The sequence below is a fragment of the Triticum aestivum genome, chromosome 3D (genome assembly GCF_018294505.1).
Source record: "Triticum aestivum cultivar Chinese Spring chromosome 3D, IWGSC CS RefSeq v2.1, whole genome shotgun sequence".
Classification (NCBI taxonomy): domain Eukaryota; kingdom Viridiplantae; phylum Streptophyta; class Magnoliopsida; order Poales; family Poaceae; genus Triticum; species Triticum aestivum.
The window spans coordinates 347233476-347240230 of record NC_057802.1 but is presented as its reverse complement, the minus strand read 5'-3'; positions in this window follow the sequence as shown (position 1 = coordinate 347240230).

Sequence of the window (6755 nt, the reverse complement as noted above, 5' to 3'; positions counted from 1 at the left end):
CCAATCGCACGACCGGATAAACTCCCTTCTTTATGGTGTACGGCGCAGAGGTCGTCTTGCCCTGCGATATTATTCATGACACACCTCGAGTGCGCATGTATGAAGAGAGAGAAGCCGAGCTCGATAAGCAGGACGACCTAGATTGCCTGGAGGAGGAGCGCGATATTGCAAAAGCCCATTCCGCATTCCATCAACAACAGGTTCAGAGATACCAAAGCAGGGAAGTGCGGGCCAAGACTTATAACGTCGGTGAACTCGTTTTACGCCTCCCAGAGAAGAAGGACAAGCTCGAACCAAAATGGGAGGGTCCCTTCATTATAGATGAAGTTCTCACAGGAGGAGCCTATCGCCTTCATAATGCATCGGATAATCGCCTGGAGCCGAATCCAAGGAACGCTGCTCGGCTCCGAAGATTCTACGCATAAGTTCGGCCATACTTCTTTTTTGTTCCTTTTTTTCTTTTGTCCTCTTCATTTTGTTTTTTGTTTCTTCGTTTTTATACGATTTCCAGGTTGTGTTCAGATAAGCCGAACACTTGAGGGGCACACATCCTAAAATGTATACACCCCACCATAACTGGGGACTTCTTTAACCGAAGCTTATTATTATTCCGAGCCTGGAGCTCACAATAATATATGTGTCTTTTGCTCATATACACCCTTTTTGCCATTATATACACCTCTATGACTTAAGTTTTTGCCAAACTGGGTTGCCTCGCTCCTGTGTTTACACCCTACGTCCCCGATTGTTCGGCTAGGGCGTAAAGGGAGCACCTCTGCGATTGTTACAAACGGGTCATCCAGACATGTACCTCAGACGGGTGAAGCCGAAAGCTAGCGTTCTTAAGAGAATAATTGGTCGGCAATCGAACAACAGATTGTTACATTATTGTCAACACTCTAACACTACGGGACAGTTTTTCCGTCCTACGGACCAAAGCCCTGGCACGCACAATCACAGCATGCCGACCCAAGGAAAGGAACCCTTAACGGAACTATTCTCCTTGGAAGATGTTTCTTACATACGTAATATAACATACCTCCCGAACTAATTTGTTTTGTCTGTTCGAGTACAATGACCGGGTTGCCTGGTTTCCAAACATTGTGAATGTTTCTTTTAATTCCAAATAGTATCCGGAAACACTCCACCATTTTGGGTCAGAGGTTAGAGCCGAAAGCCTGCAATGACAAACTTTCCACATGTTCGGATAAAGGTACAGGTTGATCATAAAGTACATTAATACATTGAATCAAATACCTATTCCTTATCTATACCATCTATAAGACTGTCTAACTTACAGTCTTCCTGCAAATACTTTGCAGCTATCATTACTTGGTCATACACCAGATTCAAAGGAATTTCTTTCCCGTCTGGTCCCTGTGGTCCCACTCGGGCCATATGACTTGGATCTAGCTTGGTGAAACGTGTTTTCACCATGGCCCAGGCTTCTCGTGCGCCTTCACGGCAGGCGGATGTCTTCCATAGCTCAAACCGGCGCCGGGCACCTCTGAACAGGTTTGCCAAGCCCTCCATACTTTCCGGAGGGGTATCAGATGGCCATAACGCCTTGACCATACTCCTCATGGCTTTCCGGGCCTGAGCATGTACCACGGACAGTTCCTTCAGCACGTCGCCTTGAAATCCGGATACTTCTTCTTCCGGTCGGCCAGTTAACAGACCTGCAGCAACAGAGTCATGACGTTCCAAATCATGGACTAAACATGAGCCCCGAGGGTGGTTTTCAAAATGAACGGAAGACATACTGAACATGCCGCCCTTCAACTTCTCATTTTGTTTCTACGTGGCCGATAACAAAGCCTTTAAGCTCCCTATCTCTTCGGATTGTTTGTCTTTTTCCTCCTCATGTTTTTTCTTCCCGGACGCGCTCCTAGCGGCGTTTTTTATTTCCGCCAGTTCGGTGCTGACGGCATTTAGCTGCATCTGATTTATCTTTAGCTCCTGGGATAGCGCAGTATTCTTCTCTTTGAGAACCTGCGGGTCATATCGATCCTTAAATCGGTTTGCCTCACCGCTTCAAGTCTCGGAGGCTACTGGCATACGACTATTAAAATTGCATAAACGTCTACCTGTATATCCATTGAGAACAACTACGAGACTCCGGCAAGTCCGTCTCGAGCGGCACGGATATATGCATCCACCGAGCTAAGTGCGGTAAACTCTTGCTCAGAAAAGGGTGGAGCGCGCTCGGATATATGCATCCACGGTGATTCATCACTCTCTCCACTTCGGAATTTGTGACGGATACATCGTTCGAATCCTCATGAGGCGTCGAAACTGGCATTGCATCGGCTCTCGTCTTAGTTGGCGAGTCCGGCACCGGATTGGCGGACATTCGGCTAATAGGGCGTTTTCCCACCGTATGCCGCGTGTTTCTCCTGATATCAAGGATAAAAGGAGGCTTTAAAACAAGCCGGACTTGTACCCGGGCATGTATTAAAGTGGACATACCTCTTGGAAGACCAAGAGGTTTCTGCAGCGCTCCCGGTCCCCTTTCACTTTGAACAACTACCCTGCGTAGGCGTTGCCCTTGAGGAGGTACGGTCCGCCGAGCGCCAATCCTATCAAAGTCTGGATCAGTATAATGGTCGAATGTGCAAGTAGGGACTTCCTTTTAAGAGCCATCTGAATACTTACGATGGAGAAGGGATAGGGGCGGGGGTAGTCGGCGGTGATAGCCACTTCCGGGCCGTCAAGGCTCGCTTGATAGAATACCCCATCATCGAACTCTATGTATATATCCGGATCCTCGCGAAAGCCAGGGTCGCCGTCACGATTGTGATCCTCTAGCTATGGGGCAGGACAGTGAATGTCCTCGATCATCTTCCGCCATGACTATTTTAACAAGGAACAAATTGGATTAGCATACTGCGACAACAATAAGACAACACAGATAATTGAAATCTTACCATTCAATGGGGTTGTACATGGAATAGCCTTCCCAGCAGTTTAAGCGGAGGAAATATTCTTTTTCACCCTTATATAGATTGGCCAAGATTATGGCCAGTTCGGCAGGGGTATCTGGACCCTTGCATCTGTAATGGGACGCGTCATCTTCTCCGTTGTAGCACCATAAGGGAGTAACTCTGGATTGGAAGGTTGGACGCACCTCTTTATTGTAATAGCATAACCTGGATTATTGAGAGCTCGGTATGAGCTAGCAATCTGACCTTGCTAACCGACCTTTTATTTCCGCATTGTCTTCCTACTTGGGACTTAGGGGATGCCAGTTGAAGCGCCTCTTTAAAGGAGCGCTGGAAAATTCAGGAAGGCCGCGCCGAACTGGGTCCGGCAGTGGGACGTCATCCATATAGAACCATTCCGAAGACCACTTTGGGTGTACCTCTTTGGGAGTTCCTATGAGGTATCCGGATCCGGCTATACGCCATACTTCGGCACTGCCCACTTCAAATATGGAGCCTCCTCGATGGCGGGGAACAAGCCAAAAGAACTTCCTCCATAGTTCAAAATGGGCTTCGATGCCTAAAAATAATTCGCAGAGGGCAACGAAACCTGAGATGTGCAGAATCGAACCTAGGGTAAGGTTGTGAAGTTGGATGCCGTAAAATTCCGATAGGCCCCTAAGAAAGGGATGGATTGGAAATCCTAGGCCCCGCAATTAGGAATGGGACGAAGCACACCCTCTCCTCCTTATTGGGGTTGGGGAAATTTTCAGGCATCACGTCGTTGCCGATTGAGGCCAATCCTGCTTGAACGGAGACTAGATCTGCAAGGGAAAGATAGCTCTGCGTCTAGAGCCGATTCAGCTGAAGATGAGGCACTAAGGAACTCTACCAATCGCCCTCTTGAGGGCCATGGGGGCGCGAAGAGGAGCCTGGGGCACTATCCATGATAGAAGGATTTTTTTCATAGCTAACCATGACGACTTTTCTTTGCGCGATGTGAGATGGCACTTGGGGATCTAATCTCCTTATATAGGAGCTGCCCGAGCGTGGCGAGGGGCTTATTTGCAAAAAGTCATGGACCGTTCGTATTCTTGGTGCACGGAAATCGAAGCGACTACAGGAGGGCGTCATAAAGACAGAACATCGAGGTCAGAACCAGCCTATCGTTGGTCCGAAGTATAATGAAGAACCCACCTTGCAAAGCCGAAGACATAACCCGGATACTACGTTGTCATTGAAGGCAAGTTCAAGGGCTACAGAGGGAGACCTGGATTCGGGGGTCCTCAGGTGTCCGGCCTATTCGAGCATGGGCCGGGCTGATGGGCCGTGAAGATAGAACGGAAGATTATTCCCCATGTTCGGGCATGTCTCCTAGATGCGTGGAGGGTAAGATTGGAAATCGAATGCATTATTTCCTTCCCTTGTAAACCGCCTCTGTACCCCTCTAGTGTGTATATAAACCGGAGGGTTTAGTCCGTAGGGATCATCAGAATTCATATAGGCTAGACATCTAGGGTTTAGCCATTACGATCTCGAGGTAGATCAACTCTTGTAACCCCAATACTCATCAAAGACAATCAAGAAGGAAGTAGTGTTTTACCTCCATTAAGAGGGCCCGAACCTGGGTAAACATCGAGTCCCCTCTGTCTCCTGTTACCTTCGATCCTCAGACGCACAGTTCGGGACCCCTACCCGAGATCGGCCGGTTTTGACACCGACACTCGCCGTCGTCCACCGCCTTGGTCCTCTCGGCGCGGCGTGGTCAACGTGGTCAAGGAACAACTTCCATCAGAAGAGGGCTGAACTTGGAGAGGCTGATAGCTGGGTCCACGGCTGCAGAAAGGAAGTGCAACCTTATTACGCGTAAAAATAAGTATTCCTCCACCTGACAGCAGGGACCCACCGGAAGGGATGTAGCGACCAGACCTCAAATGGTCTGTGCTGCTGTGCACCAGTGTCATCCCTGGATCAGTAATGCTGACACGCACAGTACAAATGGAGGATTTATAACAGAGTAGCAATCACACACTTATTACATCGAATATCTCCGAAGAGATTAAGTATGATAAACATGGCTTAAGGCCATCTAATAACGATAACAGCGGAAGACTTGGAAGATAAGTGAGTCCATCAACTCCAGCGGCATCACTGAGTATAAGACCATGACCTAAGGCACCTTACTCGTCGTCTGAAAAGTCTGCAACATGAAACGTTGCAGCCCGAAAACGGGTCAGCACATAGAATATGCTGGCAATGTAACACATAGAGAATAATGAACAATAATAATGCTATACTACATGCATATATGGCTGGTGGAAAGCTCTATGGTTACAATTTTGCGAAAAGCCAATTTTATCCTACTTCAAAGGAATAAATTTTATTTAACTATCATGGTGGTTGTGAAACATTGAGATGGTTGACAGCATCTCAATCCCAATTAAATGTCATCAATAACCCAACAAAATTAATTAGAAGTAACATAGTGATGAGATTCACATGATAATCCAAGTACTAGATACTCAAGTTGTCCATAACCGGGGACACGGCTAACCATGATTAGTTTGTACACTCTGCAGAGGTTTGTGCACTTTTCCCCACAAGACTTTATCTCCTCCGTTGGATTACTCGCACTACATGGTGTTTGAGTAACGGATGACCAAGACACAGTCTTTCAGAAGTGTTTGCACCTTACGTATGGGTAGACAGTTACACCTACTTTCCCCTACATCTGCTAGTCTACCAGTGTAAGAGTTCACACAACTTAATCAACTATGCTAGAGCCCATAATAGCTTGCGGCTGCACACGGAAGTTTCTAGCATGAATAATCTCATGATCCCTTTGAACCTGGGTGGCGGTCCAAAAGAAAAACAGGCAATCCTGGAATACCCAGGTACCTCAATCCACCCAGATGTGAGTTTTAGTTGCCACCTTAAGTAAACCATTAATTAACAATCTCACATATGTCATGGAAATCTCTCAAACCCAATCCACGTCTACGAGCATAGCATGGCAATATAATAGCAAACGTAGAAGTAACTCCCAAGGGTTTGATAAGAAAACAGGTAATAGGTACTACCTCAACTACTTCCCAATACCCACAATTTAATTAGACCCTAATCATGCAAGTGTTTGAGGAAAACAGATCTAATGCAATAAAACCTGGGTATGGAAGATATATGATCAAAGTGTTACTTGCCTTGCGGATGATCCGCAAAACCTAGCGATTCGAAGTAACAAGCGGCACACTCCGGGTACTCTATCGCAAACAAACAAGCATACAATCAGTACTCATCTAATGCACAGGTAAAACTCGAATGAAAGATCCAACCAGAAAGTTCAGCTTAAGAACTCCGGTTTGCAAAAAGAATCAACTCGAACGAAGCAACGAAAGTCAAACGGCGAAAGAAAGAAACTTCGTTTACTAATCTGGATCTAGGTCAAATTTTACTGTAGCAAAAACTTGTTTGAGTAGGTTAAACGGAAAGAGAATTTCGAGACGAAACTCTAGGCGCTTGAATCGCCTGATTCCGATAAACGAGCGAGAAGTTAAACAGAATCGAAGATTCGATCAGAAATCGAATCTGAGAAAATAGCGGAAAAATCCGACGAAAAAGAAAACGGACGAACGGTTAAAGAACGGACGTTCGTTAACAGAGAAAAACCGAAGAACGCGTTCGTTGAAACGAACGGTTCGGTGAACGCTCGCAAAATAATAAAACCGAAAAAAACTGATCTAGGGTTTTTTTTGAAGGGTTTTTTTTTTAAAAACCGGCGATGAACGGGGCAGGCAGTACCTCGTCGGGGCAGGGGTTCCGGCGGGGCTCCGGCAC